Here is a 22608-nt window from a genome sequence, read left to right on the forward strand (position 1 = left end):
GACACAGAGGGAAGATGTGGAGAAAAGGACGAGACACTGATTGGAAATACTGACTGCAGGAACCTTTATTTTAGAAGGATGGAGAAGCATCACAGAGATCTGAAGAGAGGCATGGCAACAGCAGCTGGCCTCGAGGTATTCCAAAAGAACTCTGACATTATTTTCATTTTAGCACTAATACAGACTTACTACTGTGGCTAAAACACCAAACCAGAACAAAAGCCAGCAGCACCCTTAGCAGGGAGCAGTCTGACTGACCAGACTTCTTAGCAGTCCCTCTCATCGGATAAACACACATTATGGTGCTTGCTGTCTAACCACTGACAGATATATCCACTTCCCTGTCCCACTAACGCTTCTCTACATCTTATTATCTTCTTCCATTGGCTTTTTGTCACAGAACAAATGATGTCCCTCATTTGGTAGGCTTTTCTCTGAACAATAAAGTTGATTACCTCCGTCTGTTATTTTTGCCGCTCAGCTTCCTTTACTCCTCCCTTTGGAAATTGTGCCCCAATTTCCCCCAGAGTACCAGTCCTTCTCTCACGCTAATGTTAAGGACAGTGGCTCCAGAGATGTGTCTGGCCAATCAAAAAGCACTGCATTTCCTGGGCCACGGTGATTAGATTCCGGATGACTCTGCATGTGAACATCACAGGAAGGACGCTGAACGGAAACTCAAGGCCTTAATCACAGAGGGCCTGGAAATGAAGCTGATGCCAAGGAAAAGAAGCAAAGAAATGGCGTGAGAATTAAGTCTTGGTAACGTATGTCCTTTGAGCCCAGGAACAAGTTGTTCCTGTGGCCTGGTACCTCAGTGCCTTGCCCTTGCCTGGTCCTACTAGGCCAGTCAAGATCCTCCTTGGAATGTGAATCCTGAACTGAGTGGCAAACAGCTGGAACAGATCCATCTCAGCGACAGCAGCCTCCAGATCTGTCCATTAGCACTTGCTACCTAGATTTTGCAGGCTGAGGAGCCCGGCTTCTCAGTTTTTCCTTCAATGATGTCAGCCACCTCATATCATTCCAAAGTCCCTCTTCCCCTCCCCCCTTAATTTGTACAGAGTCACTTTCTGTTGCTTGTAACCAAAGAATCCTGATAAATACAGTTTCTCAACAATCTATTTATTTAATTTAGACTTACTCAGTAAAAGTATGTGCTGACTGGATCTAGCACTATTTAATTATGATGTCTCAAAACTAATCATGTTCAGTAAACATTTTTAACCACTATAAAAACTGCTTTAGAATTACTATATCACATGTCAGTTACAAGTATAGAAGTTATAAGTACTGTTTTTCTTTTTTTTTGGCCGAGCCACACAGCCTACAGGATCTTAGTTCCCCGACCAGGGATTGAACCCGTGCCTTCCACAGTAGAAGCATGGAGTCTTAACTGCTGGACCATCAGGGAAGTCCCTAAGTACCATTTTGTGAAAACCTTTTATTTCATTTCTGAGTTTAAAGTAGCCTCAAATTAGGTCAGAAAATGACACTATACTTTTTATTGTTGCTCCATTTCCATCGTCAATTTACATAATGATACTTGAATATGTGTACTTTAAATATGCTTAAAATAACAGAAGCAAATCTCCAACCAATCTCTCAGATACAGTAGTCCTGGCTGGCACATCCTGATATGTAAGCCACAGAGTGGTTATTAATAATGATCAGGATTTCACTGTTTGCTAGAAATTTTTAAAACAGGTACGGTACTGGGTAACCAATGACAAGCATGCTTTACCCAAAAGTGTCTACTTCCAAATACTAAGGAATGTGGAGGTGGGGAACTGTGCTGGCTGTTGACTTACTGCCGCTCAGCTCCACGCTCAGCTTTTTGCCCACTCTGTGAAAACTGGGACCTTTAAACATTCTCCTTTGCCAGCTGGCACGATGTTAAGCTTTTTCAACAGAGGGTGCTAGAGAGACACAGCAGGAAAAGAGTTTTGCTCTTGGCTGACTCCTAAAGGCCCCTCCCTCCCCCACCCTGAGAACTTCCCAGCAGTCCCCCCACCCTCCCACGCTCAGTGACTTTTCTGCCATCCCTTGTGCCCTATCCAGAGGTCTGGACCTAAGCCAGGGGGGCTCTCACTGGGCACCCCATCTCAGCCCTGCGGGCAGAGGCTACTCCTTATACCGCTATGCCTGCAAAATTTAAAGCTTTCTCTACTGACGAGCAAATCCCTCATTACTCCAATCCCGTTAGAGTCGGCAATTCTTTATATTAAGCTTTTCCCTGTTCACGTGACCGTTTGGTTTCTCTCTCCTGACAGAAGAATCCTTAAATTAGAGCCTATTTCAATCCTGTCAACAAACCGGAGACTTTTTAATATTGCCACACTAATGAATAAGTAAAATTCACAGATGTGCCTAAATAACAAATAAATGACATCAAATATAAAACAAGTTAAATTTAATTAATAGCACATAGACCTGAAGTATGAAACCTGATAGGTGTGGAAAAAGACTCTATTTGCCTGGATTTGCCTAATATCACTTGCCCAGTATTTTTTGTTTGACTCAATAGTATTTCTATGCTCTAAAACTTGTGATCCATCTGGGCAAATTTAGAGAAGGTTCTCCTTCATGATTATGAAGAAGAAAGAACAAAGTCCTGGCACCATATAACCGCAGGCCAGTCACTAAAATGATGAAACAGACACCTGGGGCAGTTATCAGTGAGAGAGCTGGACTGCAGATCATTTCCAGGGTAACTTTCTGTTTAAAAATGTTGCAATTCTGGGACTTCCCTGGTGGCGCAATGGTTAAGAATCGGCCTGCCAATGCAGAGAACACGGGTTTGAGCCCTGGTCTGGGAAGATCTCACATGCCGCGGGGCAACTAAGCCCGTGTGCCACAACTACTGAGCCTGCGCTCTACAGCCTGCGAGCCACAACTACTGAGCCTGCTTGTCACAACTACTGAAGCCCGCACGCCTAGAGCCCGTGCTCTGCAACGAGAAGCCACCACAATGAGAAGCCCAAGCACCGCACGGAAGAGCAGCTCCAGCTCGCCGCAACTAGAGAAAGCCCGCGCACAGCAGCAAGACCCAGTGCAGCCAAAAATAAATAAATAAAATTTAAAAACAAAAACAAACTCTTTAAAAAAAGAAAAGAAAAAAAAAGTTAAAATTCTGTGAACTAAAAGGACTGTTAACTGTGGACTCAATTTCCGGAGCCATTAAACTAACCTGTGCTCAAAGCTGGATTCTAATTTGGGAGAGCAGGCAAGTGCACAAGACCTGGGCAGAAATAGCTTTATGACAATCTGCACAATGGAAAAGTCAAACATAAAAGGAGATGATACCACCACCATCCACCCAGTCCCCTGATCCAGAAACATCTGTGAAGCCAGGGTTTATATGAAAGGATAGTAGGAAAGAAGGTTTCAAGGGTCTGTGCTGGAGTCATGAGGTGATAAAGGCATCAGATGCCTGTCTAAACAGTTTCTACAAAGAAACCTAAGGCAGGAGATAAATTATATGACCAATTTTATTTGTGCAGAAAAAACACAGGTACTGAAAGGGACTGTTAATATTTCACATTAAAAATGTGAAATACAAAGACTCATTTCAGAAATGATTAGGAAGAAAACCTACCTGAAAAATATCAGTTATTAAAAGAATTAAATTTTCTGTTTTTTTTTTAAACATACACCAGGTTCATATGACCAAAAACAAAGAAACAAAACAACAAAGTCTAGACAGAGATCCTACGGGAACCTAATTAAGAAAAAAAGTGTTCTATAATTTGCCATGGTGCTCTTATATAATCAGGTCTAGTCCTTAGTCATTCATTCAACAAACACAAAGCAGTGAACTGTCCACTGGACCCTGACTTGTTCAGTTCTATACTTTGAATAGTAAGAAGTATTTACTAGTCACAGATTGTTGTGTCAGTACCTTAATTACTGTTTTAAATCAACAACTCTAATACTCAGAGTATGTAACTTGTATGACCTGGATGTCCAATACTATGTTCACATACTAATTTAAAAGAGCAAATGTTTCCTATTACTCTCACAAAGTCAACTCTCTGCTAGTTGCCACCATTTTGGCTTTCTGATTTCTTTAAAAAAAAAAAAAAAAAATTCAGAGTTCACCTCCTTAAAGGACTCCAATGGAACCACATCTGGTAATGGATTAGTATAAGTGCTCAGAGCTAACCCACAATCTGCCTTATAGTGAAACAATGAGCAACTTACTAAATTATGCTACTATTAGTGATTCAATTCCTCACTCTGTCCTTTATGGCTTCTTATTAAAACCATGAGAACATACACCAGTTCTACAAAGGAAGAAAAAGTTTCCCTAGCACTCAGGTCCAGAAATAAGTTTTCCAGGGGATACCTCTCCCAGGTGACATAGAGTCAGGCTCTGGACAGCTTCTTTCAGGCCCTAGAGCATGCACATAGCCAAAAGCATGATGGGAAAACTCAGGGAACTGTCAAAAACTCAGCAATTCTCTGGGGAGCCAAGGTACATGGTCCAGGTATGAAGGTTTCCGATGGTTTTGCTGAATCCAAAGATAAAACCTAGAAAATCAAACAATCCTCCATAGATAACAAGTTCAACTGAAAAATACTAGGGCAGAAAAATAGTTTGAGGTTGTAGTCTTTGGAAAAACTAATGATAGCAACAGCTATCATTTAGTAAACATTGGGCTTGCAAGGCCTCTTCAACAGACGACCCCAATGACTCCTCAAAACAACTTTGTTAAAATGGACATCACCTGCATCTTAAAAGAGGTGACTGAAGCTCAGAGGATCTCGGTGAGTTGCCCACTGTGACACAGACAGTAAGTGACTGTCTCTCAAGCACATGCTCCTTCATCATGCACAATGTATCCCTAAAGAGCACATACACTTTGTTGTACGTAGTCCAAGAGCAAGAGCCATGTGCTTCAGATTTAAGACAAGCTGATAGTAAAGCTGACCCCACTTTTTGGAAATTGAAGAGTCCAATTAAGACAATCTCTTAGATGATACATTAGTTACAGTACAGGCAGAGCCACTGTAACTAAGAGACCCCAAAATGCAATGTCCTCAAGACGTTTCTCCCCCAAGTCCGGAGGCTGGCCAGGTACCTTTGCTCCAGGAAATCATCTAGGGACCCAGTTCTTTTCATTCACTAGAGGAGGGAAAAGAAGAATTGCAGAGCAAATCATTTTCTTTTTGGTTCATGCCCTGGAAGTTCATACATTATTTCTGCTCATATCCAATTAACCAGAACTTTATTCATATGCCCATATCTAGATACAAGTACGGCTGGGGAAATCTAGGTGTGCTCATCTAAAACCTCTTCCAAAAGGAAGGAGAAAATGCATTCCTGGGGGAAAATAAACAGTTTCCAGAACTGATGGAGCGCTTCCCCATCTCTATGTGGAGATAAAAAGTAGGTAATTTCCCCAAAACAAAACAGATATACATACACAGATACAGATTTGAGTTTGTGTGTTACTTGAACAAATGATACATAAATCAAGTCCCCAACATTCAACTCTATAGAATATGAGCAAAATGATTTTGGGCAGAAACTTCTTCAAGGGATCAAGATGTCACCAGTTACTTGCTGTGGCAACAGAAAAATCCTAGTAATGCTTCTACAGAATGATTGAGCATCACAAGGTTGCCAGTAAATCTTCCAGAATGAATTTGTTATAAAAATACCAAATTTTATCTAATCTAAGATGCTTTCAAATATAAGACGCACCATTATTTCTTATGCACTAAGAAAGAAAAATGCTCCCAATTACACCATGACATACCATTACTGTCTATAAGATGCATGCCAATTTCAGAGATGTTAAAAGTGGGAAAAATGTGTTTCTTAGAACAAATGAAATACAGTATGTCCCTGAAATAACAAATCAAAGTGATTTACCTTATGAAATTCCTGGACAAAAACCAATTAAATTTTAGAAAATAAATTGTTGCTACTAGGCCATTCTTTATGATGATAATATAAATAAATATATGGAGGTCAAACATACACTTCATGAATTTAAAAAAAAAGCAACTCAATTCTATGGGAAAGTCAGACAGCTACTTTCATAACACATGAATTACAATTTGCTAAGAAGCACAGGGCAGGGGCTTCCCTGGTGGCGCAGTGGTTAAGAATCTGCCTGCCAATGCAGGGGACACGGGTTCGAGCCCTGGTCTGGGAAGATCCCACATGCCGCGGAGCAACTAAGCCCGTGCGCCACAACTACTGAGCCTGTGCTCTAGAACCCGCACACCTAGAGCCAGTGCTCCGCAACAAAAGAAGCCACCACAATGAAGCCTGTGCACTGCAACGAAGAGCAGCCCCCGCTTGCCGCAACTAGAGAAAGCCCGCACACAGCAATGAAGACCCAACACAGCCAAAAATAAATAAATTAATTTAAAAATATATATATATATAAAATAAGCACAGGGCATTGTGAGAGCACATGAGGGAGGAGGTAGTCAGGAGAGCATGGGAGGTTTCCTGTGGAGGTGAGCTAAGCTCTGAAGGATAACTAGCTGAACTGGCAGGGGAACAGCATGGATAAAAGCTCTATGGTGGAAAAGAAATATGGCACGTTTTGAGAACAGCAAGATGACTAGTGGGCCTAAAGCATGGGGACAATGAAGAAATGGCTAAAACAAGTCTGGTGGGATAAACGTGAGTTAAAGTTTTTGGTCTTATCCTCAGAGCAGTGAGAAGTTACTGAAGAATATTCAGCAAGAGAATAACAATCATATTTGTCTTTTTACGAGGTCATTCTAGCTACTACATGGAGAATGGAATATATGTGGATAAGAGTGGACAAGTGGGAACCAATGAGTAGGCTCTGCTGTCAGTCTAAGAGTTTAGAATTGGTAGTTTAGATTTGGGGAGCAGCAGAGGATTTGGGGGTGGAAAGCAGGGTTTGAAAATTATTTAGGAGATAAAATGAATAGAACGTGGTGATTAACTGCATATGGGTATAAGGGAGAGGGGGGCATCGAGAACAGCCCCTGGGTTTCTCACCAGTGTGACTAAGTGTACGGCATCGTTCAAGATAAACACTGGAGAAGAACACCCTGAATTTGAGATGCTTGAGCATTAAACTGGGAAGGGAGCTGGCAGCTCGATATATAATTCTGGATTCAGAGGAAAGATTTGGGCTGGAGAGAAATCTAGGGAGCTGTCAATGCAGAGACAAATCAAAGCCATGGCCACAGCTGAAATCAGGTAGGGATGGGGTTAGAATGAACAGAAAAGAGGGCCTGGGACAAAGACTTAAGGAACATCAGCATTCAGAGGTCAGACTCAGGAGGATGTGACTGTCATTCAAACACCCACCCATTATTTATGCATCAATTCTTTATTAGTAACTGGCTACAATATGCCAGACTCTGTTTTAGGTATAAGGATATCCAGTGAACAAGATACATTAGCTTCCTATTATTAAGGAGCTTACAGTTTAGTGAGTAACCAAATAAAAAACACAGGAAAATAAGATAATTTCAGTTTGTGATAGTGCTGTGAAGAAAATAAAATTGGCATCGCAACTCAAATTCCATGATGGCATGACATCACTGATGAGATTTCCAAAATGATGAGTAATTACTGAGAATGTTCCAGACAAAGTATAACCTTCCCTCAACTTACATGAGAGCTGCTTTCCTGGGAAATTCAGTATATATCACAACAGCACACACACACAGACTGTATATACATGTAAAATAGGTTCTGTGTGAGAATAAACAAAATGTTCACCCACCTAAATATCCAGAGGGCTATCCAAAAGCCATCAAGGATGTGGTACCAGGCTTCACTGTATGGGGCTGGTCCAGGTACTACAGAACATCTAGGATCCTCGACTCCTAACCCACTAAATGCCACTGTGCCTGAACCCAATCGTGCCATAGCTCTAAACACATCTCCATATTTCCAAATGCCCCCCAAAGGAGTTGGTACCTCCCCTGCTGAGAACTGCTGCTTTATGGCAACGAAGTACACCCTGCTTAAATGACACAAATTCCAAGAAATGGAGAGGCACTGAGGTATCCATACTAATGAATTCTAGTTGTAGACATTTCCATGAAGTGGCAATCAATCACTCTTTTTCATTCGATATATACAGTTGACCCCTGAACAACATGGGTCTGAATTGCTCAGGTCCACTTATATGTGGACTTTTTTCAACAAATACATACTACAGTACTACACGACCTGAGGCTGGTTGAATCCAAGGTTGTGGAACCACCTATATAGAGGGCCGAATGTAAAGTTACATGCAGATTTTCGGTTGTGCAGCGGACTGGCACCCCTAACCCCCACATTGTTCAGGGGTCAACTGTACTTACTATGTGCCAGACAATGTTCTGGTCCCTGCCTTCACAGAGCTTACATTTTAGAGTTTCTTATCTTTTCTGGATATATGCCCAGGAGTGTGACTGCTGGATCATATGGTAACTTATTTATTTATTTATTTTTGGCTGCATTGGGTCTTCGTTGCTGCACACAGCCTTTTCTCTAGTTGCGGCGAGCAGGGGCTACTCTTTGTTGCGGTGTGCGGGCTTCTCGTTGTGGTGGTTTCTCTTGTTGCGGAGCATGGACTCTAGGTGTGCAGGCTTCAGTAGGTGCAGCATGTGGGCTCAGTAGTTGCGGCACGTGGGCTCTAGACCACGTGGGCTTTAGTGGTTGTGGCATGTGGGCTCAGTAGTTGCAGCTTGTGGGCTCTACAGTGCAGGCTCAGTAGTTGTGGTGCACAGGCTTACTTGCTCCGTGGCACATGGGCTCTTACCGGACCAAGGATCGAACCCGTGTCCCCTGTATCTGTTGGCAGATTCTTAACCACCGTGCCACCAGGGAAGTCCGAGCTTACATTTTAGAAAACTGGAATAAACACACAACTACTTGAAATAAAGACGATCCAGAATGTGGTTCTTATACTTAAAATCTATACACCCTGGCATCTCTCAGGTAAAAGTACAAAGAGTTTCCTTGAAAATTAATGTTATTTTCTCCATTAACTGTTTGTAGTCATTTGTAGGCACATGTACCATAATAGAGATTTAAACATTCAGCACCCAACAAATGACATCCAACACTGAAAAAGCAACTGTGTACTTTCAAATCGCACTGAAAAAGTTTTTACAGTCTGAAAGACAGTAGCACCTACTGGAAAAGATGCTAATTATAACCAAACCCTTTTGGACTCTAAATATGCTCAGACATAAAAGAAAAGAGGGGGGGAGCTGTGCATTTTTAACCAGGGAATCATTAAAGTACAGAAGTGATCTCCATGGAGAACAGATTCACAGATGGGCAGATGCAGAGAAGAAATTCTGATGTTGGGAAGGAGATGCGATAAAGAGTAAAGAGCTGGTAAATATTGCTAATTAGCACAGTACCACTGGTACACGGTTGACCACAGTGTTAATTGACACTCTCAATAACGCTCAGTTCAGTTCATGGAATTTTCTAAACTTGAAAAAGGAAGATTATGATTGAAATAATTCTATATATAAAATTTTATACTTTTTAAAAATTTATAACAAGGTATTCTCGCACTAAGCAAGCTTCACAAATACAATTTTTAATGACAGATAACATAATATCTTCATTGTGTAGACAGACCATAATTTTCTTAACAATTCTCCTGTTATTTACTTAGGTGTTTCCTTTTTATGCTGCTTTCATCACTAACCCTCATTTGTGTAGTTTGTTCTGTATTTGTGATTATTCGATTTTGTTCTGTATTTGTGATTGTTGTCTTAAGAGAGGTTTCCAGAAGCAGACTTACTAAAACAAAAGGGTATAATTAAGAGTTTCAATACTTATAGTCAAACTGTTATCCAAAAGCATTTTAATAATCTGTACTTTTTTATTAGCTGAGTATAAGAGTGCTTAATTCAAAATATCCTCACAAGCACTGAGTATTATAATTTTTAATCTCTGCTAATCAGATAGAAAAAGTATCTCACTGGCATTAATTTACAATTCTTTGATTTTTTTTTTTTTTTTTTTTTTTTGCGGTACGCAGGCCTCTCACTGTTGTGGCCTCTCCCGTTGCGGAGCACAGGCTCTAGACACGCAGGCTCCGCGGCATGTGGGATCTTCCTGGACCAGGGCACGAACCCGTGTCCCCTGCATCGGCAGGCGGACTCTCAACCACTGCGCCACCAGGGAAGCCCTCTTTGACTATTAATTCCCCATATATTGTTAACGCGCATGAATTTTGTTTTCTGTGAATCAACCATTTATATTTTCTGGTCTATCCCTTGGGTTCTTAATTGGTTTTTTCTTTATCAATTTGTAAGAATTTATATGTTAAATGGATTAAACTTTTATCCTGTTGCTGTAAACATTTTCCCCATTTTTAGTTTGTCTTTTAATTATTTTTAATTTTTAGTTATTATTTTTTTATTGTGTACAGTTGTTTTACTGTGTTGTTAGTTTCTGCTGTACAGCAAAGTGAATCAGTTATACACATATGCACTCTTTTATATATCTACTCTTTATATCCAATCAGTTATATGTATACATATGTCTTCCCATTTAGGTCACCACAGATCACTGAATAGAGTTCACTGTGCTATACAGTAGGTTCTCATTAGTTATCTATTTTATACATAGTAATGTATATATGTCAATCCCAATCTCCCAATTTGTCCCATCTCCCCTCCCCCCTTGGTAACCATAAGTTTGTTCTCTAGAAGTGACTCTATAGAGTCACATATGTGACTCTATTTCTGCTTTGCAAATAAGTTCATCTGTACCATTTTTCTAGATTCCACATATAAGTGATATTATGCAATGTTTGCTTTTCTCTTTCTGACTTACTTCATTCCGTATGACAGTCTCTAGGTCTATCCACGTTTCTGAAAATGGCAGTATTTCATTCCTTTTTATGGCTGAGTAATATTCCATTGTATATATGTACCACACCTTCTTTATCCATTCCTCTGTTGATGGACATTTAGGTTGCTTCCATGTCCTGACTATTGTAAATAGTGCTGTAATGAACATCAGGGTGCATGCACCCTTTCGAATTATGGTTTTCTCCGGATATATACCTAGCAGTGAGATTGCTGGATCATATGGTAGCTCTATTTTCAGTTTTTTAAGGAATCTCCATAGTGTTCTCCTTAGTGGCTGTACCAATTTACATTCCCAGCAACATTGCAGGAGGGTTCCCTTTTCTCCATACCCTCTCCAGCATTTATTGTTTGTAGATTTTTTGATGATGGCCCTTCTGACGGGTGTGAGGTGAAACCTCATTGTAGTTTTGATTTGCATTTCTCTAATAAGTAGTGATGTTGAGCATCTTTTCATGTGTCTGTTGGCCATATGTATGTCTTCTTCAGTGAAATGTCTATTTAGGTCTTTCTGCCCATTTTTTTATTGGTTTGTATGGGTTTCCTTTGATATTGAGCTGCATGTCATCTCTTAATTATCTTTGACATTTAGAAGTTTTAAATTCCCATAAAATCCCACAAAAAACTTTCACGAGATTTTTAGTGCAGAAACATTCCTCAAATTGTTTTTATTTTCTAGATTTCTTAATTGCTTTATACAGATGATGCTTTATTTAATGTTTCTTTAGGTGTAGGGTAGACACTAGGATTTATCTTGCCTCCTTTTACATCAACTGAGTGCCTAGATGTCGTTTAGTGCCCAGGACTGAATGATCCTTCCTCTCCCAACTTATCTGTGACTCTGACTCTTCATATATCAAAACCACATATAACAGATGGGCCTGAAGACCGTTCTGCTCCATTAATCACTGTGTGCTTCTGCCAGGACCACACTATTTTAATTATTCTGGTTTCATAAAATTTTGGTTATCTGCTACCACTAGTTTCCCTCAGTATTCTTTTTTAAAAATTTACTTAACTATGCTTTTATCCTTCCAGATGAAATTTACAACCATTTTGTCATGTTCGAAAAGAAAAACATGTATTTTTTTAAAAAATAGAATTGCTTTAAACCTACAAATTAATTGAACCAAAAGCTCTGTAGGATTTAATTTTCCTAATTGAGGAAATCTCTCAATGTATTTCTTTCTTCTTTCAGTGAAACTGTCATTTTCTTTATATCTATTTCCTATACATGTTAAGCTCATTTCTAGGTATTTTATGATACTTTATTGTTATTATGTTAGGATCAAATAGTCTATGTATTGCCTAAATCGTTACTGATGGTAGGTATCTAGTCAGACTATTGATTTATCTATACTGCATCAAATAACTTTACAGCAGACCACCTTGGGTTTTCTGGATATACAATCTGTAAACAACCATCTTCTTTTCATCTTTTTATTTCTCATTTCTATTTCACATTGTGGTAGGCAGAATTCTAAGACACTCTCCCCATACTTAGCTGCTGGTTTATACATACTTTCTCCCAGTTATTCAATCAAACACTAATCTAGGCACTGTTGTAAAGGAACTTTGCAGATGTAATTAAAGTCCCAAATCAACTGACCTTAAGATAGGAAGATTATCTAAGGGGGCCCAACCTAATCACATGAACCCTCTGAATCCAGGTTTAGAGGTCAGAGACAGAAGCCAGAAGTTCAAAGTATGAGAAGGATTCAACACACAGTTGCTGGTTTGAAGATGGAGGATACATGGCTAGGAACATGGTGGCCTTGAGAGCAACCCCCACTGACAGCCAGCAAGGAAACAAGGACCTTAGTCCTACAACCACAAGGAACTGAATTCTGCCAACAACGAGCCTGGAAGCAGATTTTCCCCCAGAGCCTCCAGAGGAGAGCTCAGCTTGGCCGACACCTTGAGTTCAGCCCTGTGAGACCCTAAGCAGAGACCTCAGTCATGCCATGCCAGACTTTTGGCCCACAGAACTCTAAACTAACATTGGTTGTTCTTTTAAACAGCTAGGTTTGTGGTAATTTGCTATGCAGCAATAGAAAACTAACACACCTTATTAACCGGCAGGGACTTAGAAAGCAATGTTAGAGAAGATTAAATACTAATGTCAGTAAGTCTTAGCAGTCAGAGAACAGCTGGCATCAGAAACCACACCAATAATTTGAACAGGGTAGATTTAATAGATCTGTTAACTAGTAAAAGTTGGCTAACTTTTAAGAGGGGCAAAAAAGGTCTCTAAGTGGTCCAGAAGCAGCAAATGCAGAGAGCAGAAATTTACTACCTCTAGGCTGAGGGTGTATAAATAAGGGGCTAAGAATTTAGAAGAGGATCCCTCCCTGTGGACTGGAGGCAGTGTGGCTGCCATAGGACACACAGCTGGTGAGTAGCAAAAAGACCTAACAGAGGGCCCAAGTCAGAGATGGTCTATACAAGGGCCCTCCTAGGTGGCAAATAATCTTCCCCAAGGGTATTATGGGTGGACCAAAGCTGCTCCTTAAGTGCCACTGAGGTGAGAACCACCAGGACTCCCAGATGCTAATCTGCTGACTGCTGCACCAAAAAAGTACATTAGAACCAGGAAGGGAAGCCCCCTTTGTCCCTCTCTTCCTCCTTCCATTGTCTCTCCAGTGCCCCAAATGGGTGGCAGCCTCATAGTCCAACTCAATGAAACTATTCTGTGAACTCTTGTAGAAGCATTCCCCACTTGGAAAGTAAGAACTTCAAACCCCAGCAGAGCTCAAAAGTTTCTAGAATGAAAAGCAGAAATTCTGCAAGTGGGTTATTTGGTATAATAATTAGTGAGAGAGAGCTTTTAGGCTTTTAGCATTGAGTACAATAGGGAAAGCTGGTCTGAGAGTTTATACCACATTAAACAAATACCCAGCTCTTCCTAATTTGTGTCTAACAGAAGAAATAGTGATAATGAATTTATCTATTTCTCCTTTTGATTCTGTTGATTTGTGCTTTATGTATTTTGAAGCTATCTTATTATGTGCATACAAATTTCCTAGTGGATTAACTCATTTTGCATTACAAAATTTCAAATTTCCTTTTTTTATTTCTAGGGATGTGTATTGCCTTGAAGTCTATTTTGTCTGATATCACTTAAATTGACCATTTTACTACTTGTTTTACACTTTATTTCTCTCCTTTCTTGTCTTCTTTTGGACCAGTATTTTTTTATTATTCCATTTCCCCTCTCTTTCTCTATTAGCTTTTTTTTTTTTTTTTTTTTTTGGTAAGTGGTCCTCTCACTGTTGTGGCCTCTCCCGTTGCGGAGCACAGGCTCTGGATGCACAGGCTCAGCTGCCATGGCTCACGGGCCCAGCCGTTCCGCGGCATGTGGGATCTTCCCGGACCGGGGCACAAACCCGCGTCCCCTGCATTGGCAGGCGGACTCTCAACCACTGCGCCACCAGTGAAGCCCCATAGTGATTCTTAAATCTACGGCTTGATAGCATTCATCAGTTTTGGAAGATTCTCAGCCATTTCTAAAATTTCTTTCTTTTTTGACCGCGTCAGGTCTTAGTTGCAGCGTGCGGGATCCTCATTGAGGCATACAGGATCTTTTGTTACAGCGTGAGGGCTCTTCGTTGTGGTGCGTGGGCTTCTCTCTAGCTGTGGCACGTGGACTCCAGGGCACGTGGGCTCTGTAGTTGTGGCATGCGGGCTCTCTCATTGAGGTGCATGAGCTCAGTAGTTGTGGCACACGGGCTTAGATGCCCCATGGCACGTGGGATCTTAATTCCCCGACAAGAGATCAAACCCGCGTCCCCTGCATTGGAAGGCGGATTCTTTACCACTGGACCACCAGGGAAGTCCTGATTCTCAGCCATTTAAATATTACTTTTGACCTTCTTTCTCCTCTCCTCTGAGACTCCAAATATAAGTATTTTAGACAGCAAAGTGTCCCATTTGTCTATGTATTTTTTCTTTTCCTTTTTTATCCTTTTGTCTCTGTGCTTTAGCATGGATATTTTCTTCTAATCTGTCTTCCAGTTCATGAATGCTCTTTTCAGCTGTGATTAATCTGTTATGGAACCCTTCTGTTATTGTACTTTTCAATTCTAGAATTTCCATTTAATATTTTCCAGTTTTTTCCAGTTTCCAGTTTTCTGCTGAAACTCTTATGTCATTAAATTTTCTGAGCATATTAATTGATGTTATCTTAAAGTCCAAGTCTGATAACCCTAATACCTGGATCTTCTGTGGGTGTCCTTATTGTCTGTCTTTTCTCTTGATATTCAGTCTTTTTTTTTTTTTTGAAAGTTTAATGATTTATTTTCAATCCATGACCAACAAGGACCTACTGTATAGCACAAGGAACTGTGCTCAATATTCTTTTTTTTTCATCTTTATTGGAGTACAATTGCTTTGCAATGGTGTGTTAGTTTCCGCTTTATAACAAAGTGAATCAGTTATACATAAACATATGTTCCCATATTTCTTCCCTCTTGCGTCTCCCTCCCTCCCACCCTCCCTATCCCACCCCTCTAGTTGGTCACAAAGCACCAAGCTGATCTCCCTGTGCTATGCGGCTGCTTCCCACCAGCAAGCTATTTTACGTTTGATAGCGTATATATGTCCATGCCACTCTCTCACTTTGTCACAGCTTACCCTTCCCTCTTCCCATATCCTCAAGTCCATTCTCTAGTAGGTCTGTGTCTTTATTCCTGTCTTACCCCTAGGTTCTTCATGACATTTCTTTTTCTTAAATTCCATATATATGTGTTAGCATACGGTATTTGTCTTTCTCTTTCTGACTTACTTCACTCTGTATGACAGACTCTAGGTCCATCCACCTCATTACAAATAGCTCAATTTTGTTTCTTTTTATGGCTGAGTAATATTCCATTGTATATATGTGCCACATCTTCTTTATCCATTCATCTGATGATGGACACTTAGGTTGTTTCCATCTCCTGGCTATTGTAAAGAGTGCTGCAGCGAACACTGTGGAACATGACTCTTTTTGAGTTATGGTTTTCTCAGGGTATATGCCCAGTAGTGGGATTGCTGGGTCATATGGTAGTTCTATTTGTAGTTTTTTAAGGAACCTCCATACTGTTCTCCATAGTGGCTGTATCAATTCACATTCCCACCAGCAGTGCATGAGTGTTCCCTTTTTTCCACACCCTCTCCAGCATTTATTGTTTCTAGATTTTTTGATGATGGCCATTCTGACTGGTGTGAGATGATATCTCATTGTAGTTTTGATTTGCATTTCTCTAATGATTAATGATGCTGAGCATTCTTTCATGTGTTTGTTGGCAGTCTGTATATCTTCTTTGGAGAAATGTCTATTTAGGTCTTCTGCCCATTTTTGGATTGGGTTGTTTGTTTTTTTGTTATTGAGCTGCATGAGCTGCTTGTAAATTTTAGAGATTAATCCTTTGTCAGTTGCTTCATTTGCAAATATTTTCTCCCATTCTGAGGGTTGTCTTTTGGTCTTGTTTATGGTTTCCTTTGCTGTGCAAAAGCTTTGAAGTTTCATTAGGTCCCATTTGTTTATTTTTGTTTTTATTTCCATTTCTCCAGGAGGTGGGTCAGAAAGGATCTTGCTGTGATTTATGATATTCAGTATTTTTACATGCCTAGTTTCAGACTGAATGTTAGTCACTGCATGGAAAAACTGTGGCGATATCTGAGACTGGATGATATTATCTTCCTCTAGCAAACATTTATTTACTTTTGCTTCTGACGGGCACTTCAGAGTAGAGGTGAAATCACTTTAATCTATTTTAACCAATTCAAAAGTAAGTTTCAGTTTCTGCAAGGGTTGGATTTCAGGATGATCTTTATGTTCATCATTACTCCTAGAATAAAACTTTTGTTTGGGGGTGGGGGAAAGCAATTAGGGAGGCCCAGCCAAGAGCCTGGGATGTTTACCAGGGTCCTTTCCCCACTGTCATCCCTGACATCTCTCTTGTGGCCCCCCCCACTCCGCCAAGTCTGAACACTCTACTTAGCTTCTCAGCCTCAGTTTTCAGTTCAGCTCTTCAGTTACAGCTTTTGAGTTGGCAAATGTCTCTGAGGGGTCATGTGGCAGCAAATGTTTATTCTGCCTCTTACCTCCCTTCTTTTGGGAGATCTTGGCCCCTCAAAATCCTCAATGCTGGGACTTCTCTGGTGGGGCAGTGGTTAAGAATCCGCCTGCCAATGCAGGGGGCATCGGTTCGAGACCTGGTCTGGGAAGATCCCACATGCCGCGGAGCAACTAAGCCCGTGCATCACAACTACTGAGCCTGCGCTCTAGAGCCCACGGGCCACAACTGCTGAGCCCGTGGGCCACAACTACTGAAGCCTGCGCACCTAGAGCCCGTGCTCCGCAACAAGAGAAGCCACTGCAATGAGAAGCCCGCACACTGCAACGAAGAGTAGCCCCCAATCGCCACAACCAGAGAAAGCCCGCGTGCAGCAACGAAGACTCAACGCAGCCATAAATAAATAAATAAATAAATAAATAAGTCCTCAATACCCTGGTAGCTTCCAATGCCTTCAAAGAGTTGCTTTTTATATTCCACCTAACTTTTTTAGTTCTTGGCATCAGGGGTGGTCTGATACAGCTAGTCTGCCTTAGCCAGAAGCAGGAGTCTAAGGGATATTGAATTTTACTCAGTGACTTTCCAGGTAGCAGTTAAGATAATCTTATGCTACTGCATGTCTCTAATGCTCTTTAGAAAGAGATTTTAAAGAAATAATGCTAACACTGATGAATTATACTTTCTGTAAATTACTTAAGATTCTCAGATTATATTTATGTTAATAGAAATCTAAAGATAGCTTTGTTGATGTTGTTTTCATGCTTTTGATATAATTATGCTAGCTTCACAAAGGAAAGTCAATAGCTTTCCCTCTTTTTAAAATTCTGAGACAATTTAAATAGTAAATATTAAAAAGTATAAAAGAATTTATGTTATTTTTATTTTTTATTTTTTGGCTGCACTGCGTGGCTTGCAGGATCTTAGTTCCCCAACCAGGGATTGAACCTGGGCCCTGGCAAGCACCGAGTCCTAATCACTGGACCACCAGGGAATTCCCATGAAAGAATTTTATTAACATTATCGAAAAGAAGAAACTTTCTGGAGAGAAATTTTTATAATTAAAATTTCTTCTTCATTCCATTTAGGTTTTCTGGAGTCTCAAAGGGTTCTGTGACTACTTAAAAGGTTAAGATCCTGTCCTACTACAAGGTTAAGGCTCAATAAATGTTTCCTTTTGACCTAAGAAGCTGTCTTTTTGTTTCGCACCAGGGCATAAATAACTACTATTCTTGAATCAGGAAGTTGCTTTTCATTACCCAAAGCTTTAAAAGTACTGGAGATTACAGATCTAAGAAAGATATTAGTGGAACTGAAAAGGGGATATTATTGCTCACTCTACTCTCCTCCTCTCCTTTCTCTCTTTAACATGTGTGACTGAGTGACTGTATATTTCTTAGGTATCTGATCGTACTGAACAAAGTTTTACCACATTACGATAATTAAATGCCACAGACAATCGATTTAATAAGCACTTCTGGAACCCTGAATGGGGTTTCTCTGTGTGAAATACAGTAAATTAAACAGACAATATAATCATCACAAGAACAAATCCCAACAGTCTACAAAGAGTACAAATTCAATCTCTATTCCATGCCTTTTGTTCAAGCAATAATTTTATAGGCCATCTGTGGATCTTTTCTGGATAAAACAACCCCCTCCCACACCTGACAAATCATACTAAAGTGATTACTATGGTCATGTCTATGATAGGGTTAAAACAATACCACTCTCTAGACTTGAATCACTCCTTTGAAATTACAGTAATATACACACAAATAGATGATAGCACAAATGTGTGGTAGGGAGGAACAGACTTGGCAGGGCTGAATACAGGGAAGATAACGTGTACCTACAATGTATCAAATTTATGCACTATCTCATTTAATCTGTATAGTAACCCTGTAGTGGGCGTTATTATCCACTTCTTCCAGATGAGCAAAGGCTCAGAGAAATTAAGTCACTGAGCTGATAAGTGGCATTCCCAGAAATCTATCCCAGAATTTATACTCCCAAGACCATGCTTATACCAGTGGTCCTCAAATGCTGGTTGTCAGTTAATGAGAATGAACTGCACATATTTAAAGTATACCATTCAGTAAATTTTGATATATGTACACAGCTGTGAAACCAACCCCACTATCAAGTAACTCCAGATAACGCCACAAAATTAGAAAAATAAGGATGAGGAACATTTTTCACAAAGTTACATTCACTTAATTTATATAACTCTCCTCTAAGATGGTGTCCTTTCTACTTCTTTGCATGGGAACGTCTTTTGTTTTATAAAATAATGATAAGAGCAGATGATGGTGGTTTTCACTCAAATGTCGGGACCCCCGGGACTTCCCTGGTGGTCCAGTGGTTAAGAATCTACCTTCCAATGCAGCAGACGTGGGTTTGATCCCTGGTCGGGGAACTAAGATCCCACATGCCGCAGGGTAACTAAGCCCACATGCCGCAACTACTGAGCCCACGTGCTGCAACTACAGAGCCCATGTGCTCTGGAGCCCACCCGCCACAACTAGAGAGAAGCCCACGCGCTGCAACAAAAGATCCCACGTGCCGCAACTAAGACCCAATGCAGCCATAAATAAACAAATAAATATTAAATGAAACAATTAAAAAAAAAAAAAGACGGCAACCATATGTCAGCTCCCACTTCTGCTGTTAAAACTTTACTTGTGTGTGAAGTCCCCAAATCTCTTAACCACAATGCTTTTCTATATTTTCAAAAGAATAGATTTTAGCCCCAAAAGGAAAGGTTTGATTAAATAATATTTAAGAGATAATTGCCTTCCTACAAGAATGACAAATATTTCAAAAACTGCTATGTGTAGCTTACCTTTATGGGCAAAATTATAAGGAAGGCATCCCCATTCCCTCTACCATCGTTTTCCAGTGGTCATGTGGTTTTAAAATTTTGCTTCTCATCCCCCTCCAGTGCACTGTCCCACTACTCCTACCAACATACTTCAAAACTTAACCTCAACAGATACGCTCATTGCCTTGATTGTGGGGATGGTTTCAAAGGTATATAAAAATTTATTGAATGGTATACTTTAAATATGTGCAGTTTAGTATATGTGGGGAAAAATACCTTAATAAAGATGCCCCCAAAATAATCTCACTAGGGGTATTAAGGTATTTGAATCTTTTGATATGTACTACCATTTTCACTGCCTACAGGTGTTTGTACCCATTTTCACTGCCACATTTTCACTAGCACCATATGAGTGGAAGATTCTTTTCTCATTCTCCCTAGGATTATATTTGAGCTTTGCCAACTGAATATGTCAAAAAATTTTTCTGGTTTCTCTAATTTGCTTTTCTTTGACTACTGGCAAGATAAATTTTTTAAATGTTTGATTACTAGTCTCTTTTATAAATTATCTTTTTCTTTGCTCATTTACCTATGTCAAAAGACATAAAGCTAGTGGGGTTTTTTTGGCAAGACCTGGGTTTGAACCCAGGATTGTCTGATCTTACGCAAGTCACACCACCTCTTTGGATCGCAGTTTTCTCCTCTATAAACCCCAGTTTTCTCCTCTTTAAACCCCAAAGATCTGCAAATTTTAAATAGCTTAAATTAGTTAAGACTCATTCTTGGAAATGCAGCAGATATACAAGATATAATGCTGGTCGCTAATCCATTAACACCTTGACTATAAAGAACATTAAATAGCAATGGTAATATACCCCCAAAATAAAACCAAAAAAACCCACAAAACACACAAAGAACAATTCTCATATTTTTAATAAAAAATAAGATGAAAATGCCTGATAATTAGTATATATATTTTAACATGCATCAAAGCCTTAAGATAGCATTTTTCCTTCTTAAAAAAAAAAGATGCAGAGTAAATTTAGAGCTATACAGCCATAACCATAATCCAGTTTTCAAACGATTTCATTATCCACCAAAGATCCTTCATGCCAATCCCCACTCTCACCTTTAGCCCCACACGACCACTAACACACTTTTGGATCCCACAGATTTGCCCTTTTTGGAAATATCACGTAAATGAAATCTGGTTGCTTTCAACTGGTACAATGTTTTTGAGATTCATCCACACTGTAACATGTATCCCAACTTCATTCTTCGTATTGCTGACTAATATTCCATTGTATGGATATCCATATGGATATCCACATTTCATTTACCCATTTACCAGTTGATGGTAGTTTGGATTACTTCCACTTATTGGCTATTATGAATAACTTCCATGTTCATGCTTTCGTGTGAAGATATGTTTTTATCTGTATTGGGTAGATATGTAGGAAAGGAACTACTGGGTCATAGGCTAAATTTATGTTTAACTTTTTAAGAAATTGCCAAACTGTTTTCCAAAGCTGCTGCACCAAGCAATTCCCACCAGCAATGGATGAGGTTCCCCGTTTCTTCAAGTCCTTGTTATTGCCTGCCCTTTTGATTGTAGCCATTCTAGTAGATATGAAGTGGATATGGTTTTAATTTTCATTTCCTGAAATCTAATGATGTTGAGCATCTTATGTGCTCATTAGCTATTTGTATACCTTTTTTGGTGAATGTCTACTGAAATCCTTTGTCCATTTTTAACTGGGTATTTTGTCTTATTATTGGGTTACAAGAGTTGTTCTTTATATAATCTGAAACAAGTCCTTTATCAGCTGTATGATTTGCAAATATTTTCTTCCAGTCTGTGGATTGTCTTTTCATGTTCTTAATGGTATCTTTTGAAGCACAATATTTTAAATTTTGATGAAGTCCACTTTATAAACTTTTTTCTTTTTGGATCATGCTTTTGGTGTTTTATCTATGAACTCTTTGTCTAACCAAAAGTCTTGAAGATTTTCTCCTGCACTAACGATTTTATAGTTTCAGTTTTTACATTTAAGTCTATGATCCACTCTGAGTTCATTTTTGCATATGGTGTGAGGTCTAAATCACCTTTTTTTTGTTTTTTGCATATGGACAGCCAACTGTCCTAGAACATTTATTCAAACGACTATCCTTTCTCCACTGAACTGCCTTGGCACCTTTGTCAAAAATCAATTCACCATAAAGATAAAGGTTTATTTCTGAACACTCAATTCTGCTCCATTTGTCTATATGTCTGTCCATGTGCCAGTACCACACTGTCTTAATTGCTTTAGCTTTATAGTATATTCTTTTTGTTTGCTTATTTGTTTTGGCCACACCACACCGCATGTGGTATCTTAGTTTCCAGACCAGGGATTGAACCCGCGCCCCCTGCAGTGGAAGCGGCAAGTCTTAACCACTGGACCACCAGGGAAGTCCCCCTATAGTATATTCTTAAATTGGAAATTTTAAGACCTTCCTTTGTTTTTTGCCAAAATGATTTTGGCCATTCTAAGTCTTTTGCATTCTCATGTAAACTTTAGAAGCAGCTTGTCAATTTCTGCAAAAAAGAAGCCTTCTGTGATTTTGATGGGAACTGCATTCAATTTATAGATCAATTTAGGGACAACTGCTATATTAACATCACTGTGTCTTCCCATCCATGAACACAGACTGTTTCTCCAGTTATTTGGATCTTCTTTAATTTCTCTCAGCCATGTTTTGCAGTTTTCAGTGTCCAAGTCTTTCACTTCTTTTGTTAAATTTATTCTCAAGTATTTAATTCTTTTTGATGCCATAGTGAAATTGTTCTCTTAATTTCATTTTCAAATTGCTTGCTAGTATACAGAAGTACAAATGATTTTCATATACTGATCT

At 39.6% G+C, this 22608-nt stretch overlaps 1 protein-coding gene across 12 annotated transcripts in view; it reads right to left on the reverse strand.

Annotated features, from left to right (window-relative positions):
* The window catches only part of TNRC6C (trinucleotide repeat containing adaptor 6C), a 129639-nt gene that overhangs the window by 93928 nt on the left and 13103 nt on the right, over window positions 1-22608 (reverse strand). The gene's annotated exons all lie outside the window — the stretch shown is intronic.

The sequence above is a fragment of the Delphinapterus leucas genome, chromosome 19, assembly GCF_059928025.1.
Source record: "Delphinapterus leucas isolate spDelLeu-1000000601 "Yukka" chromosome 19, BTC_Dleu_Yukka2, whole genome shotgun sequence".
Classification (NCBI taxonomy): domain Eukaryota; kingdom Metazoa; phylum Chordata; class Mammalia; order Artiodactyla; family Monodontidae; genus Delphinapterus; species Delphinapterus leucas.